Genomic DNA, 19575 nt, shown 5'->3' with positions numbered 1-19575 from the left:
CAGGAGGAGGATAGAAAACCATACGCCATTTATTACATTAGCAAAAATCTATCCCCTGCTGAATTAAATTATACTGTAACTGAAAAGGAATTTCTAGTTGTTATACATGCTATCAATAAATTCAGACATTACATCACTGGATATCCCGTTATCTTGTACACAGATCATTCTGCTATAAAGTATCTAGCAAATAAACCTGTCACAAATGGCAGAATAACCAGATGGCTGATTTTATTGCAAGAGTTTGACATTACAATCAAGGATCGACCTGGCAAAGAAAACCCGGTAGCTGATTTCCTCTCAAGAATGCCAAAACCAGTCGATGCAGCAGCAGTTGAAGATCAGTTTCCAGATGAGCATCTCTTTGTTGTTGCTGTTCAAACACCCTGGTATGCTGATGTTGCCAATTACCTAGCAGTAGGTAAGTTACCAAAACATCTAACCCCTAATGAGCGAAAACAGATTGTCCAGCGAAGTACCAGATTTTCCTGGATTGGAGGCTATTTGTTTCACACAGGGGCAGACATGCAAATCAGGAGGTGCATTCGACAAGATGAAATCTTTGATATATTGAAAGCATGCCATGACCAACCATGTGGTGGACATTTTTCTGATCGCGGGACTGCACATAAAGTATTACATACAAGGTATTATTGGCCGACAATTTTTAAAGATGCAAGGAAATTTGTCCAAGCATGTGATAGTTGCCAGAGGGTGGCACGCCCTAGTCACTCAGATGGGATGCCCTTGAAACCACAGCTAGTCATTGAACCATTTGAGCGATGGGCCCTTGATTTCATGGGGCCAATCAACCCATCGTCAAACCAGAAAACATACATTCTAGTGGCAACAGAATATGTCACTAAATGGGTTGAAGCGGAAGCCTTGCCCAGGGCTACAGAAGAATCTGTTATACAGTTCCTGCTCCATCTATTTGTGCGCTATGGCCTCCGTAGAGAGATAATCACAGATGGAGGGCCACAATTTGCTGGAAACAGAATAGCGGCAACACTCAACAATTATCATGTTCAGCATAAAATGACCACCCCATATCACCCACAGGCAAATGGGCAAGTAGAAAGCAACAACAAGATAATAGAAACAATTCTAACCAAAACAGTTGCATCACATAGACGCGATTGGGCTGCCAGACTACCAGAAGCACTGTGGGCTTATAGAACAACATGGAGAAGCACCACTGGCCACTCACCTTACCAGCTTATGTTTGGAAAACAACCTATCTTTCCTATAGAATTTGAAATCCAGACATTACGAACAGCACAAGAAGTAGGGTTAGACTTAACCGAGGCGCAAACTAATCGATTGCAACAGATTAATGAGCTGGATGAAATTAGACTCTCTGCACTTCAACATACTGCCCTGATACAGCAGCAAAGAGCTAAGTGGCATGATGCTCTCATCAAAAACAGAGTCTTCCATGAAGGAGACTGGGCTCTTTTATATGACTCTAGATTTCAGGACTTCCCCGGGAAACTCCAGACTCGTTGGTTGGGACCATATGAAATTCAGAAAGTACATGAAAATGGTACCCTCACACTAATTACTATTGATGGTTCTGGGTATACCTTTAAGGCAAACGGCCATCGAGTCTATCTCTATCGCAAACCACTTACTCGGGAGTCCTTTTGCCAGCAATTACGCCAAGATTCAGATATGGAGATCTTACGGGAGGAAGACAAGTCTCCTCCACCTGTAACTCGCTAAGAAGTTTATTTTTCTTTACAATTTGTATATAATTCTTTGAATTATTTTTGTACATATTTTTTATAGCATGTTGTGATTTTTGCTGTTCCTTTCTCAAAGGAACAACACTTGTGATTTTTGCTGTTCCTTTTTTAAAAGGAACAACACTTGTGATTTTTTTGCTGTTCCTTTTTCAAAAGGAACAGCACTTGTGATTTTTTTTGCTGTTCCTTTTTCAAAAGGAACAGCACTTGTGATTTTTGCTGTTCCTTTTCCAAAAGGAACAGCACTTGCGATTTTTGCTGTTCCTTTTTCAAAAGGAATAGCACTTGTGATTTTTGTTGTTCCTTTTCCAAAAGGAACAGCACTTGCGATTTTTGCTGTTCCTTTTTCAAAAGGAACAACACTTGTGATTTTTGTTGTTCCTTTTTCAAAAGGGATATCATTTCTGATTTTTGTTGTTCCTTTTCTAAAAATGAACATCACTTGAGTGTTTTTGCTGTTCCTTTCACAAAAATAACAGCATTTGTGTGTTTTTGCTGTCTCTGAAAGAAACAACACGATTTGATTTCTGCCGGTCTTTTTCCAAAGGAATGGCATTTGTTTGATTTTATTGAACTGCACCATTGATTTCCACTACTCCTTTCTCTAAATGAACAACCGTTGAAATTGCACTACATCTTGTCCCTTCTCAAGGATGCAGAGTGCTAATGGTCTTTAGAATACAACTATCTACTTATGTGATGGAAACAAAAGCACAATATACAGAAATCGGTAAATCATAAATCACTATCCTTATAAGCAACTGCCCTGAATTGATGAAAGGATGTAGGGAAAAGATATGCTTACTTATCACCTTTTGTTGCCATTGTTCTACTAACTCTGTTCTGATTGGTAATCTCTATCATGCTGATTTTTTTATCTATTTTAATTATCATTCGCTAATAAGATCAAAGAGTTTATATCTTCCTATTGGGATTTTAAGACTTCTTCCACCATTCCTACTCTTAAGGAGTGCGGAACCACCCCTTGTGTATAAACAGGAAAGGTTCTCTATTAAAACCAAAGAAAAAAGAAGCAAGCAAAGCAGTTTTGTCAAATTGCAGGATAGGGAGTCTCATTACGAGCTGGCCTACCATGATCATCGGGATGGAAGCGAAGTGGCATTCCCATTAGGGCCACCACACCCAGGAAATGGTCCAAAAGGTATATCAAAATAAATAAATAACCCTTGGAACAGGAGGTCTCACCACGAGCCGGCCTGCCCACTGTTCGCTCCTTCCTCGTGAATGGCACTATGACTAACTGGTTACCAAGCTTGCATAGTGGCCTACAGTTTTGACATCACATAACACTTCCTCGCATACACAAAGGACTATGGTTCCCGGGGTGAAATAAACAACTCTGCCAAGGTTATGGACACTTGTTGGCAGTAGAGCTCTGTTAATGGTATTGAAGTCGTAACCTTTATACCAATGGGTAAGGAAATTATAACCTTTGTATCTTTTAACATGATAATTTAATTACCCAGCCATATACCGCATAACTATTTATTACCACCAATCATTATGGAGATAGTGGCAGTGACCGCATGGGGCTCGCTAATTATGGAAAATGTCTATTCCTGAACTTCCATCAACTCACCGCAGTCGCTTATGTATTAAAAGCGATTTCACTTTTCACCTCGATCTCAGTAATACGTTGTTTTTGCGGACATGGCATATTTTCATAAGCTGCTCCATAAAGGCCTTGCGGACGAAGCAAATTCTGCTCCTTTATTTGATGGCTGGGACAGCCTATCATATTGCGAGGGGGGGGGAGTAACCTCATTATTCCCCAGAATACGTGTCAACCCGTTATTCGAGAAGACCTTGTACTTGAGCACAGCACGGCTCAACGGTATGATCATTTGCCATTTTTGTTTCTTCTGCATGAATCGTTGTTCGAAGTTATTTCCATTGCATACACCATTGTATTTAAATTTGAACAAGAAGCTCGCCACCAGCTTCTCTGCGTCTTAACGAACAGCTAAGAATTTGCAAGTGAAGCCATGGGTGGAAGATCAGTCCGCAGAGAACCACAGACATTGACTGCTTCAGCTGCAGCCCGAAGAATTCTGAAGAAAGCAGGATGGTTGACCTACCTCAACCGCCTGAAGGAGTCTAATGAAACTGTGGCAAGGAATTTTTACAAAACTTGCGGGAAGAACATTCCACAATCAGAGGAAAATGAATAGAGGTCACGGATGATATAATAGCAAAAGTCACAGGACTACCGGCCAGAGGGCCTGTGTGGACAATAAAGAAGGAAAGGCTGCAGAAGATTGTGGAAATCTTTCAGGACGAGGGCCAGAGCTTAACAGTTCGAGGAAAAGGGGTGCTTCCAGCAACACTAGGAGAGCCATGGGCGGAATTGGTGAAAATTGTCCAGAGCTACATTACTTGCGAGGGTAGAAGAGACGTGGTAAGACCACGACATCTAAAACTCGTAGCTGTCTTAAAACAAAAATGTTCTATGAATTTACCTACATTGCTTAATTCGCTATTGCATGACGTGGCCCGAAGCATGAAAAAGGCACAGCACAAAGAATCTGTGGTTAGCCACCACGGATTAATTCGTTTGATAGTAAACCATAGTCTTACCCAGCAGTAGAGCAGCTGGAAAGAATTAATTGATATTATTAATAAAGGGACGACCACGTCTGGATGCCCAGAAAAACGAAAACAAATTGATAGCACACCCCAACTCCCAGAGAAGCGAAAGAAGGACGCTTGCACAGAAGTGCAAGCTGAAAGACAAGCCGAGAAACAAGCAGAAAAGCAACTTGAGAAACAACCCGACTCTGGTACATCTGAGCAACTAGCAAAACGTAGAAAGTCGGCACGGCTTGCAGGGTTACGAGCAGAGCTGAAGAAACCCCAGGCTCGCACGAGCCAAGCAATAGAAATTATAGATGAGCAATCGGCAGAGACAGATACAGAAGAAGAAAGTAAGGAGGACGCAGAACAATCCACAGGGACAGAGGCGGAAGAAGAAAATAGCAGAGAAACAGAGCAGTCCGCCGAGGCAGAAACAGAAGAGGAAGACGAAGAACAATCAACAGAAACAGAAACAGGAAGAGAAGAAGAACAGGATGAAGAAGAAGAAGGAGACGAGAAAGAAGAAGTTGAGCGGCCCGAGCAGGAGGAAGAAATGGAACAGCAGGGAAGAAGCCCAGTACAAAACCCGATGGGGGAAGATGAATTGGCCAATATTCTGGCCAATATGGGCGAGTATGGCCAGCCCCTGAGTCCATCCAACCTCCAGGCCGAAGAAGAAACCCAGGAAAAAGATGCACCCAAGGAAGTGCATACGGAAGAAGCAGAAGTAGAAATTTCACCCGTCCATGATGAGAAGGAAACAGAAAATATCAGGCAGGAACGGCCCATTCCTAGTCAGAAGGCACCAGAGGAGAATCTGGAGGAAATAAGGGCAGAGGAAGAATTGGCCCAAGAAACAACAGAGCCAAGAAAGGTTCTTACCCCAGATCAGCCACCTCAAGAAGAAAATCCGGAAATTAGTCACACTCCAACCCACGGCAAACAGTCAGCTATTCTTTCTGAGAAGTTGATGAAAATAAGGGAATTGCAAAAGGAAAAAGGGACACTGTTAAACGTGATAGTCAGGCTTCGCCAGCAAATTAGGCTTCTAAAAGCAAGACAAAGGGGGGTAGGGACCTCAACAAGAAAAAATTCGGCCACACCAATGAGACCCCGTAAGAATAAAAGGCGAAGAACCGGGAGCCGTTCCACTACTCAAAATCCTGACAGAAGCCAAACTGCTGTCCCTAATGAAGCAGAAGGACAGACTGCTGTTCCATTTGAAAAGGAACAGCAGTGGGCTGGAGTTCGTGTTAAAATTGAAAAAGATAATAAGGAGGTTCAGACGGAGGCACCACCTTCGGGAGTAATAAGGGTTATGAATTCAAAGCAGCATAATAAGAAACTCCAAGTAAAGCTCCCAGCCTCCACAGATGCATGGAAAAAGGACCCAAAAACAAGAACCCTCCACCATCATTTGAAGCAGGCTCAGCAAGAAGCAGAAAAGCTCAGGGAACAAACGGTCCCCCGTAAAAAATATGAGGAATTACAGCAGCAGTTAAGGAACGTCAACCTGTCAGAAAGCCAAGCCTTCAAAGGATGGCAAAAGGAGCAAGAGAAAGTTGCCAAGGTAACCTGTAGATTAGATGTAGTTATTAAACAAATGGATACCTTGTGTGCTCTGTACAATGATGCCCTAGCATGTAGAGCTCCTGCCAAAAATTATGCCCTGTTTCTAATGGAAAGATACTTACAATTGAAAATTAAAGCCGTTAGGGCAGGTGCTCCCATAGAAATTAACACTATAGATGATTTTATAAACTGCTGTAAGCATTATGGGGTAAAAGTACAAAGGTTATTGTGTGAATTTTACCTGCATAACCTTGTACTAGAACAAGAGACCGAGCTGAACCCTGGCCCTTTTGTCGGAGATATTCAATTACAAGCATTCATTTCATTTACAGTTAATCAGATTAAATGGCTCAAAGCCTACAATGCATTTCAGGGACAAGAAAATGGATTAGACCTATGGGTAAGAGCTGAGCCTAGAGACCCGGAACAGTTATGGAGAAGTCATAGAAATCTCATGAGGGCTCCAGGCGTGATTGAAGCATTAGGACCCATGCATGAAGCAATCATTCGGCAAGGGCTTGAATTCTTTTCTTCTATTAAAGACCTTGCCATTGAAGCAGCTAAATTTTGATATCGGGTATCTAATCCAAATATTTAGCTCCGAGAGCCGTTTAAGTATGAAAATTTTAAGCTTGCTGCTACCCGATTCCCCCTCTATGGTGAAATTGTTTTGAGGGCAGGGCCATCCTGGTTAGGATATAGGTTCCGGAGTCCAATCATTTGGCATCCTGCACCCGGATACCAAGCCCTGTATGAAATGCCCGAGGGCCAGACAAGCCATTTCTTTGATCATCTAGTTTCGCATCATGGGTGTAGGCCCCCACACGAAATTCCATCTCCAGCCTACTCCCTCACTGCTCTGCATGTCAACTACAATGTTTTCATGAGGCCATGAAAAAGGGTAAGCTGGGGGGTGTGTGGAGTACCAAGGAAGGTATGTTTCGATGGTCATTTTGGTATCTTTTCATCAGAACTCAAAAGCTTTTTGCATGAGAAATCTAGATAATGATAAGAATTTATAACGAAACACGAGAGATTAATGAAAAGCACTGATATTCATCATTTCTATGTGCAGGAGGGACGAAATACGGGAGGTGGCCATTCCAAAAGTAAAGACAAGGATAAGCTAACTGTTGTCCCTTTGACGGAAGACCGGAAACGAACCAGATCACAACGAATCAACCCAAGAAAGGACGCAGAGATACCAGCACGAAACAGAAAAGGGAAGAGGTAACGCAGTATTAATGATTCTGCGAATCCCTCAGGATCTGAGATCTTGAGGGATCGCTATTTTGCCTATTTTCTGTACCTAGATATCTCTGCCATCTTCCCTATAAAAGGGGTAGCACTGTTGGCTTCAGGAGAGGATCTTTTGGGGGAGTGTAATTTCTTTTAAGGAAGATCAGGACTATGATCTTTATGTTCGGTTGAAGACTTGAGTTCCTGTAATTTTATTGCATGCTTTAATACAGACTTGTTCACTCTTTTATCTTTGAGCCTGGATCTATCTTAAGAAGTGTACCCCTGGAGGCTAAGGGCTTGGCCCTGGAGGACACTTGCTCTTGTATTATTACGCGTGGTTTCCGTGTGGTTTGTTCATAGACGTACTCTGGTAATCTGCTGTGTTTTGAGAATATTCTATTACATGCTCTGTTGTGATTAAGTCATTTCGTGTTCTTGAACTTCATATCAATGCTATGTTATTTTACCAATTCTTTAAGCGTTGATTAATCCCTATAGGACACTATTACTTTATTACAGAATTCTTCACGATTGTGTTTTGCATTATAACAAGTCATCTGGAAAGATCTGTTTTACATGGGTATCGAATGTGACTATTCTTTATTATGAGATACAGTCGTATGTGTTTTAACAGAAGCAGATTAAATATGGTGTGTTTCTAAGGTTCTATAGTATTGTTCCATCATATAAGATTGAGGGATTGGTGTTTTGATTGGCATGGTTAGATAGAGTTGCAGCTTAAAGAACTCAGTTATTACTTATTTCGATTACTGTTCTTGAACTGTTGTTCCATTTATTTGCTGTTCCATTTATTTGCTATTCCATTTCAATTTGCTATTCCATTTCTAGATTGCTAATTTGTTGTTTCTTGAGGACAGACTTAGGCTGTAGAGGACCCCAGCATCCGCTACTTGGTCCCCAGACCTCTGATCTGCTCCCGTCAGCTATGAAAGGGATGTGTTATTGCTACCAAGCCCTTGGCTGATGTGTTGTTCCATTTCATTATCACTTCTTTTATCTGCTGTTTCTTTTCTAATCATTAAGAACGATCCTAGGCTGTAGCGAGCCCAGCATCTGCTATTTGGCTCCCAGACCTCTGATCTATTCTTATCAGTTATGAAAAGGATGGGTTATTGCTACCGAACCTTTGGCTGATGCAATACTTGGTGTGATTTAGTCCTTTGAAGTAGTTAAGTTGTAGACTTGCATTAGTTTACTTTCGTAGTTGTAAATAGCTGTACTATAAGCATTACTCTGGCAAATGCTAGCCTCAGACTGAGACACCCTTTGAAATAACCAGACGATCCCAGATTGACATATTAATGTGAGGTAACTAGAGGTGAAAGAGACCCTTTTTATAGCTCTACATGCTCCACAAGTTGCTAAGGGTTCTGTCCTTGATAAAGGGGGTAGGAGCTCCCTTCTAGTAGGAGCCAATAAACGAGTTCAGGGGGTTGCAGCTCCCTTCCAGTGGGTGTTAGAGAACAAGCGGAGGTTTTAGCCTACTACAGGTTGGTGCTTGCATGCTGGTAAGAGTCCACACAAGTATAAAATGTAATGAATATTTCTTTATTCAATAAGAAATAATATAGAGACGAAAACAGTGGTGGTTTTCTCCCACACTGGGTTTCTACCTAAAATTGCAATGTTCATATATGTTGATGTGTTGCTTATGTGTTGTGATTTATCTATTCTTTACTACATACTAAATGGATAATGAATTAATAATGCAATGATTAAGTTAAACATATGATGGAAGTTATAAGAATTAAGTAATATGGATATACGCAGTTTGAATTAATTGAAGTCGTGTACACATGTGGATTGTATAAATAATAGTAGCATACATAATTATGAATGTGAAATTGAAAGTTAAAGTGAATTAAAAATACTTATTCACCTCCCCCCCCCCCCCCCCCCCCCCTCTCTTAGTATTTTTTTCTAAAAAATGGTATCAAAGTAGGCTGCTCTAGTAGAAGCTTAAGCGCTTGAGAGTGGATTAGGGTGAATGGGCAAGAAGAAAAAGAAGGAAACTCAAAGGAAGAAGCCAAGTTAGGAAAGAAAATATAGTGATGCATCCAAGCTTGTGGAAATATCTTATTCATAGATCAGGAACAATCTACAGCATATCAAGCCAAGTCAGTAAGTATGAGAATAAACGTATGATTGTACTTGATAAAGCTACTTATCAGGATCGGAAAGTAAAGACAAAGATAATGTACTTCAAATATGATGTTTGGAATTTAATCTGATGGTTATACTAAAACTCCACCATGAGGACAATGACTTGAGAAGAATAGTCATGCATTAGATGCAATCTTTTGTAATGTATCTGATTTGGTAATAAAGAGCATCATGCACCATGAAATTGGAAAGGAGGTATGGGATAACCTACAAGGCATCTATGAAGGAGAAGAAAAACTAGTAAAGAAGGAAGTTTGTTTATCAAGTAAACTAACAGGTAATATTATTTTTGCAACATTAAATGAATCTAAAGTAATTTTTTGTCTATCGAAATATGAGAGTGATCATGAAATATAAGATGGATTCATTGACTAAGAAGAAGACAGGCTAGAAGTGCTCAATCCTAGAAGAAATCTTACTTCCTTGAAAAGGATCAATAGTATTAAGAATAAATTGTAGGAATATGAAAACTAGGATGAATCAATGAATATTACAGCATTAACAGAACAACTTGAAGAAAAGAAACAATATTGTAATGGACTTGAAGATGAATTCATCTCTCTAAGATTGTATCTTGAAGATTCAAACAAACAAAGTGAGGAGCTACTTCAAGTATTTGAAGAACAATAGAATAGGTTTAAGGAAGAGATTATCGAATTACAAACATAAATGGAATAAGGAAGAAAGAATGAAGAAGGAATGAGGAAGAATTATATGGAAAAGGAAAGTGAGTGTCAAAGACTAGAAGTTGAGGTAAGTATTCTAAAAGGTAAATTATCAGAAAAAGAGAAGCATTCAAAATTTTAGGATAGTACCATGAAATTAGATAATCTTCTTAACTTTCAAAGATTCCCATTCATCAAATCAAGAATTAGCTTTCATGAAACTATTAAAGGAGAATCTTGATCACAAGCTTGTGAAAACAATTTTGAGGTTACCAAAGGAAACTCGATTAATCCAAGCAAATAATTAAAAAGTCAACCAAATCAACCACCAAGGTAAGTGAATTTTAAAAGGAACTCATCCACTCCTAATAATAGAAATCAATTCTCTCCCTTGGTCAATGGAATTGAATGATTTATCTATCATAACTATGAACACATTGCAACCAATTTCATAAGCATGTTATTTAGCTCTGAAGCAGATATTCACTTCAGAGGAAAATCTTCAACTCCCATGTACTCAATTTTATTTCAGGGTTATTGTTTTACATGCAATATATTTGGTCATAAAATTTACTATAATAAGAGAAATTTGATGTAGAAATATTATGATGCTCTTGATGAGAATGATATGAATGATGGTTGATATGATACTTAATGACTTCTTGATGCATGGAGAGAGCGTGTTGACTTTGATGGAATAAGGTGAAAGGATGAATTTCTTTTGCTATTGCTTGGACGCATTACATATTTCGTCACGTATTAATGATATTGAAGATATTGATGCTACATTGTATTATCTACCTGATGATATATTTCTTCTTGGTGATTAGGGTTTACATGTTGTTGTTATCATGTCATCTTATGCTTTTGTTGTTATATCGTTATGTTGCAGATGTCTATATGATGCATGGTGGTTTCTAATCATCATCATGGTTTTCTCTATTGTTGAAATCCTTGCTTATGATTATGGATGTCATGGATGTATCTTGATGTACAAGTCATAAAAATACCCATGTTGTAATTATTGTAATATTTAGTCATGTATAGGCTATTGGGATCATGTCATGCTACACATGTAATCCCATTATTTTGGATGATTGATCTAAAATTTTCGTCTAATGTGTAACCCCATTATGTTGGGTGATTAATCATGGATTCATTGATTATAGGATATGTGAATAGCCATGTATTTGAGTCATAAATTCTTGTACTTGTATTTCATATCTTTAGAAGGTATAGCATATGCTCAGGGGGAGCATGGTTAGTATGCAAATGTCATAATTCATATCAACATAGGAGACTTATAGTGATGATCACAACAAGCGAAAGTACTTCACTCATCTTGGTTCATCCCTTTTCCATTGATGTCAAAGGGGGAGAGAAGACTTGGTGTTTGCAGGTGTCTTTAGGTGGTTTCAATCTCCAAAGTTGTTTCCATCAAGCCCAAAGGGGGAGATTGTTGGAATTATGAATAATGTGTTGTCATTGATGGAAACCTTCTTGTCAAATATGTCCTTGATGTCAACTTGGTTATAATATCATGATTGTAGAACTGTTACAGATGACATGATTGATGGTACAGATGTTACAAATGATATGGAATAGAATTGGAAGTTTAGGTATAAAATGCATGGAAATTGTGAAGTTTGCAAAGTATACACGACCCCTATGATGAATAGTCATGTACATATGTAGGTAATATGAAAAAAACTCATGTACATAATCTGAACCATAATTAGATATCAAGGGCCATTACCATGGTAAGTTCCCATAGTATTGTGACAACAATGACACTTTGATCTGATCAAGTGAATAGCATCAACATTACCAAAGGATTTGTAGTGGTATTGGAAATGGAAAAAGTTATATAATGAGATGGAGATCAAGGAGTTAAGTTTGCATTTGATGGATTATTCATGTATGATCTTACCTGTAATAGGTGTGCACCAAGGAACAAGGTGAAGGCTTAGATCTGTAATATTTGAAATGGATATGCTTGCTTGATTTGTTTATCTTGAATAGATAACAATGCAATATATGTCGATATAGTGATTTTTTGATCTAAATGTGTTTTAAGAGATTTGTAGTTTTGGCAGTGAAGTATGTGGAATGTGTGTTGTGTTTGCAGAGAAAGTTTGATTCAGTGATTTAATATATGTATGTAGGTTTTCTTCTAGAAAGTCACGTACATACACAAATTTTTTTCATGTTAGTCGTATATACATTCTGAGATATGTTTTTCATTACATTCAAATTGGTACGCAGGTGTTATACATGGTAAATGTGTACATACACAGACCTGTTTTATGGAAGTCGCACATATATACTAGGGCTTACAATTGTTGTTTGGTGATGGCAGTTGATGATGTCTGTTCTATTTGTTTTTGTATGTCAATGATGTCTTGATTAATATCGTTTGTGTCTGTCAGCGTTGATTGGATTGATTTGGTTGTCGCTTGGTATATTGATCAGTGGTGATGTTCTATTATGATTGGGTATTCAATGATTTAGTATTGGTATACCTATGATTAGATGTTACAGTGATTTATAATTTGTACTCAATGATTCAGTTGATCTGTATTCAATATTAAGTTATTTGAGATTTGTACGCAAGTGCTATGCATTGGAAGCACATATATACATCGGTATGCTTTAGAATAATCGTGCATATATTCTAAAGTAAATTTTATTTGGGTTTGTAATGACTACATATTAGTTATGTTTTGATGACAATGTGATTAATCAACGATTGGTTGATTGAATAGTATTCAGTGAATTCTTTTAGATTGATATTGAGCGTAATGTTGGATGTCGGTCTAGTGTGAAAATTTGATGAAAGGTGGCCTGCATGTTTTGATAATTGATTGGCAGGTGGATCCAGTATGAAATGTTGTTAAACATGGTCCATAATGTGTTGAGGGTTGTAGCCTTCAGTGAGGGGGTAGGATATATCTTCCTGTAGGAAACGGTAAATGAGCCTAGGTGGTTGTAGCTCCCTTCCAGTGGGTGCTAGAGACTGAGTGGAGGTTGTAGCCACCTACAAGTGAGTGCTTGCATGTTGGTAAAAGGTTGCGCTAGTACAAAATTTAATGACAATTTATTTATATAATAATAAATAAGACAAAGATGACAACAATGGTGGTTTTATCCCACATTAGATTTCCACCTAAAATCCCAGTGGTTATATGTGTTGATGTTTTTCTTATGTGTTGTGATTTATCTATTCTTTACCACATATTGAATGGCTAATGAACTAATAATGCAATGATTAAGTTAAGCATCTAATGGAATTTATGAGAATTAATTAATATGGATATACAAGCTTTTCATTCATTGAAGTCACGTACACATGTGAGTTGTATGAATAACAATAGCATACAAAACTATGAATGTGAAATTAAAGTTAAAGTGAATTAAAAATATAGATTCTCCCACCTGCCCCCCCCTTCTTAGCATTTTTCCTAACAAGGTGGGTGGAGATAGGAAAATTCCTCTAGGTATGGTGAAAAAACTCCGAGGCATCCAAGCTTGTGTTGGTTTGGTGATTTTTATATTGGTTTAGGTGAAATCACTATGGTTGAAGGTTGAGATGGTTTAGACTCTAGATTCCCTGGTTGGTTTTGTTTTGGTTTATCCCATGAGATCCCACATTCATTCATGGAATATGGCATGGGGGTGATTGGCTAAAAGAGATATTTGATTCAGCGCATTCTATGGTTAGGTGGTACATGTAAGTCCCTAACCTGGTTGGTTTATTTATATGTTATTAAGTTTTATTTCTTATTGATACCAATAAGCACATGTATTGGTTATTTTTTTGATTTTATGATTGGTTTTTCATGTCTTCATTTTGGCTAAATGTTGGTTATAGCCATGGTTAAATGAAGTGCTCTTGTTACGGATCTTGTTCATGATTTGATAAGTCAGTGAATGATTATATGAACGTATGAGCTTACAAGTGTTTGATGCAGATAGCTTGATAGGGAAATGAGCCTTCTTCGTGACTCTCTAGTGAAATTATGAGATAGTGATTAGATATGCATTCATGAACTGCAGCTACTATGTTTACCATATGCTTGTCAAAACATTTATCATGTGTTTGGCATGTGTGCGAAAGATAGGAGCCTAAGTATAAGTTTTGCATACTTGTGATCATTTTGGACTTAATTCTTAAAAGTTTTGGGTATTTCTCGACAGTGGCCTATGGGATGGCCCTGAAATTTAGGCACTGAATCCATTGTCATAGGCACAAAATTGAGTATTTTTCGTTTGTATTCACACAAAGGATGGCCTGTATGTGTGGCTACAACCTCATAGTTGCATGGTCATCTTGCCATGTGTGCGATTAGGTTGTGAAGTGAGTCAAATAGATAGTTCTAGTCTAGGAAAGGATGATCAATGGATGCTATCTCATATCTGGATGATTACATGTTCCTAGAGGTTGTCGTAAATATTTAAGGTAGTAGGCCCCACTACCATAACTAGAAATTGGTTTTTGGGTCATCTGTAGTAACTCTCAGCTCATTTTTACCTCGGTGAGCTTGTAAAAGTGGGTAAATGTGGGGTGGGGTGTTACAAAGTGGTATCAGAGTAGTTCTATTTCTTGTAAGACTTTCCTTGGCACTAGTGTTATAGAGTTGTATCAAGGCGATGTTACATATTAGAGCTCGGGGTAAATGTAGTGGTTATGGTTATCATGCATGAAGTTATTGTTTTAGTATTGTATTGTCATATTGGTTCATACACAGCCTTGATATGTTGTTTCTATTATTATATATTGTGCTAATCTAGACTAACTTGTGCATATGCGATAGCCTCCCCTGATATACATTGAGGTATGATTTTGATTGTCATATATTTGGTTTATTTAACATGGTATGTTTGTAGGAAGTAGACGGAAAAGATATGAAGAGAATTATGGTGGATTACAGTTCACATGATTCTAGTATAGGACTAAAGTGAAATCAATGGAATGGGAAAAGTCAGTTGAGCGGAAAGAAGAGGAATATTCTCTTGATTTAGCATATATATTGAGGAGTCTGAGGGAAGAGATTAGAAGTTGTAAAGTAGATAATAACAGGTTAATTGAGGCATAAGGAATACTTGCAAAGGATAAATAAAAGCAAGTTGAAGCCAATGTAGTGATACTTCAGAGCCTTTCAAGGCTACAGAAGTAAGGATAGTTGGGGATCACTAATGGAGATAGGAAGGAGGAAAAGACTAATGTTGGGTGTGGAGCCTAATTATCTTCCTAATTTTTCAGAGGTTTTTTGTTCTAGTCATGTTGGATCCCTATTCTTATCGGGGAGACAGTGTCACCCATTTAATCATCATCAGGGGGGTTCGGGGGGGGGGGCGCAATGGTGAGTTTTATGAGTGCCCCCTAGTGGGGGTTTGGGGGCAACACCCTGAAGCTAAAAATAGATGAAAGTTTGCATTGTAAAATATTGTAATTTCGTAGTCAATTTGGGTTGTTCATTAGGAAAATAATATAACAGTAGAAGTTATGTTAATTTAGTGTTTTTTTCCCTAAAAGGTGCCCCCTTGGTTTATAATATTGAATTGTATTGTATTTGTGGATTATTATTCTTTGCGAGAGAGAGAGAGAGAGGGAGAGAGAGAGAGGAGTTTGTGTGAGAGTGAAGAGGAAATTATAGCAGATATGTTGTAGGTTATATCTCTTCATTTTGTTAGATAATATAAAAGGAAGGATGAGTTGTTTCTCTGTGGATGTAGCACAAATTGGGTGAGCCAAATATATCTATGTATCTCTTGTTTTATGTGGTTTTGTATTTGTGTTTTAGAAATATGTTATGTATTTTAATGCTCTGTTAATTAATTTCTAACAACTAATGGGGTTTATGGAAGAAAGTCTCAAAGAAGGTACAAGATGGACAATTATGATACAGTTAAGAGTGGAAGAATCTTGGATACACCTGACAACAGGACTAGTATGCGTGGATTTTATTCTATCTCTTCTTCCAAGAGGCAGCATCCCCATCACCGCTATCATCATAAGAAGAGTAAGTGTTTTCTAGAGAAATTCAAGAAAGCCAAGCCTCCTACTTTTGATGGGGAGATGAAGAAATTAGAAGATGTAGCAACATGGCTGCTTGGGATGAGAAAATTTTTCAAATTGCATGATTACTCAGAGAACATGAAAGCTAATATAGCCATATTCAGTCTCAAATGAAAAGTAGATATTTGGTGGGAAGATATTAAGAATGTCATAGGCATCACAGAAGAGAATTTTACTTGGAGTGAGTTTGAAAGAATCTTCAAGAAGAAGTACCTTTCTAAGAGATATTATGATGGAGAGGACACTGTGTTTTATGAGCTCAGGGTGGGTTTTATAGCATATGAAGAGTAGGAAACTAGTTTTCTAGAGTTTTTGAGGTATGTTCCTATTGACAAGGTGAGTTTTCGCTATGCCAACAAGGGGAACTAACCCGATTGCAGACCCCAATTAGATCTACTTTCGTTTGGAATGGCTAGTTCTGACAGGTTTTAAAGGACCCCATAAACTATTATATGTGCTGAAATATGGCTTCTTGGAGGAAGACTTAAATTAAATAAAAAAGAGAAACAACTAACCTATAAGTATCAAATCCTATCTACACTAATTTTAACTACTTATGCTAATCCTAACTATTCTAATCTATCCTGTAGGAGAATAACAAAAAAGATTAAACATCATATATAGATTCCAAGTCCAAATGAATCAATCACTAGTTCATAGATGAACAAGGCTATATTAAATCTTAATTGCAATCTAATTACTTATAAAGGAATACACATTCATTTCCATACAAATAAGACTTGCAACTGATGTTTAACAAGGTCTCCAATCACCAATCACTCATGAATTAACCATGGTATCAAATCATATTTGAATAACCAAGACTAGTCATGAACTGTCTATTATCAATATGCACAAAGCAAATCACATTTATATTTATGCCAACAACAACATCCTAATTCTAAACACATGAAAGGAGAGGCAAATGAATCTGAAAAGGGCTATTTCTCGACCAAACAGTCTTCTTTATTCACAGTAAATCAAAGTTGTTCTCTAAACAAAAAGCCTCCCCCTCATCTCCGGAGGTAATATTTATGCCGAAGGCGATGACTTTCAGGGTCCCTTTAACTTTTCACCTCCATTCTTTTTTCAATATACAAATCAAAATACACAGACATAGAACAGCTGGTGTAATTGTTGACACGTAAAAGGCATATCTACCGGAGGGCTTCATTTCCTGGGGAAATGAATGGATGTTGATTAGAAGATGATGACTATGTGTCATCTCTTCATCATGAAACTTGGGACAATTTCACTTTCAGAATACAGAGGAAACGTGTGGAAACCCGACCGAGAATGCCTAAGGCTGGATCTTTAAACAAAACACATCCGCATATATGAACTCTCCTGATCCACTCATGCATCTTTCACTCCTCGCCTGCAGAGATAATTAACATTAGTTTTATGATTATGCAACATGACAATATGATCACAAACAAACTTTGCATTTAGCCACAATTTCTATTTAATCTTGCAACGCATAACAACTATAATTATCAAACCACCGAGCCTGCTATGACGCGTATTTCCTTTGCCCATAATATTCATTTTTACTCAAGGATTTCTTAATCAATGCTTCAAAAGCGGACCATTCACTTTATGGGATTTCCCCTTGAAAACCCGGACCACAACCTTTTATCGCAATACACAGGAAAACACAGGAAAATTTGCAGCCAAGCCATAAGGCCGAACTTCAATTAATATACACCCAGGCCTATAGTTATCGTCGGGTCTGCCATATTGCATCGCAATGCTTCAATGGCGAGTGAATGTACCTTGGGTTTCATCAAAGCCCGATTGCGATATGCAATGGGCTCCGGACCTGAAATATATATATATATATATATGTTGCGCTTAATAGTCCTGGAAGGTCTTCCCTATGGGCTTTTTCTTTTAAATACCGAACCACAACACTTTATCGAAAACATGGAAATACATGGGAAAACCCGCATCCAACCACAAGGGCGGAATTGAAATACTATATACCCAAATTCATAGTTACCGGCAGGTCTGGTATATCACAGTGCACCTTATATATAACCCTTGGGTTTGCCAATTGTGATATGTGATTGGGGAAGCAGACCCAATAATGTATGTATTATACTTGATAGTCCTGTCGGATCTGCTATATCGCATTTTCCTTATGGCTCGGCTTTGACTCCCGCTGATTGTGATATGTGAAAGGCTCCAAACCCGAAAATATATATATTATGGTTAATAATTCCGTCGGGTCCGGTGTATCATGGTACGCATTGTGTGTCAACGTTGATTGCAATAAGCAAAAAAGGGTATGTTATGCATGTTTTGCAAAGCATTTCCATTATAAAGAGTTATAATGGGAATAAAGGTGCGATAGAAGGTTTTGTGGGTTGAATCCAAATACAACTGTAATAAAGAGTGGGGGTTGGTTATATGCGTGAGCATACAGTACCGTGAAGGTTTACGGGGATTGAAAAGTCCCGATGAAGGAAATGAGTGAAGGGTTGAGCTAAGTCATGAATGAACCATGCAGCAGAGATCTATTGAAGGGGGTCTTGACCATTAAGAATTGAAGCTTTGACTCGGCACAGAGTTAAAAAACAGATCATTTGGAGAAGTGTAGGATCAAACTTCTAGGGACCCATTCAAATTTGCTACCAAGGCAAGTTTTAATAGGGTGGTGGTTGTGGCCACAACAAATGGCAAACCGTTGGGCGAACCAGTTATCTCTATTTCCAAATAAACCTTGGATCAATAGAACATCAAGGTGTTAAGATAAACTTGAAATGCAAACTGTATAGATGGACAGGCATGGGTTCCACTTCAACATTAATTGCTTTAGGTGGGATAAAGACAAATAGCTTCAACTTACTGATAGGGTTTTGACAGGCATTCTCTAATGGTAGTATTATGGGATTTATTGACCTTCCTTTACCTATTTTCTACTTTCAAAATCCTTTCAGGGCCATCACTGGTCTACCAATTTCTATTTAGGTGTGTACCTCAACTCTTTATTGCATCATCAAACTTGATTTAGATATGTTTATCTACACTTTATGTAAGAATATGAGTGCTATATTTTCGTATGATTGAATGTGGTGCAGTCATGGATCATGCCATATTTTTAAACCACTTAAGCAAGTTTGGGCTTGTTGTGTCAACTGGTACTCTGAGCCCAGCAATAGTCCCTACTCTAACCGGCTTCCCAATCAACCTGTCCTTCTAGATTGGCACAAGGACAAAAATTCATTTCTTTTACATAAGTCCTTCAAGTTTTAGGCACAAGGACTAGAGCATAATTGGATTTTCCATAGGGTATATGATAGTGAGCTCAGCCCATGAAAGGAGGTTTACTTGTAGATGACAGGTATTGGAAAACTTAGTGTGGTGGATGGGACCAATGGAGAATAACTGCAAACCTTACAGGAAAGTATAGGCTAGGTCTGAGCGGGATATTTTAAAAATGCAGTGTTCTGCCATGCCCGTCCAGCTGTGGTTATACATTTTTTCG

Source organism: Pinus tabuliformis, chromosome 5_2 (genome assembly GCF_031772625.1).
Source record: "Pinus tabuliformis cultivar Carrire ecotype Pingquan chromosome 5_2, CPIR1, whole genome shotgun sequence".
Classification (NCBI taxonomy): Eukaryota; Viridiplantae; Streptophyta; class Pinopsida; order Pinales; family Pinaceae; genus Pinus; species Pinus tabuliformis.
Note: the sequence above shows the minus strand (reverse complement) of the source record.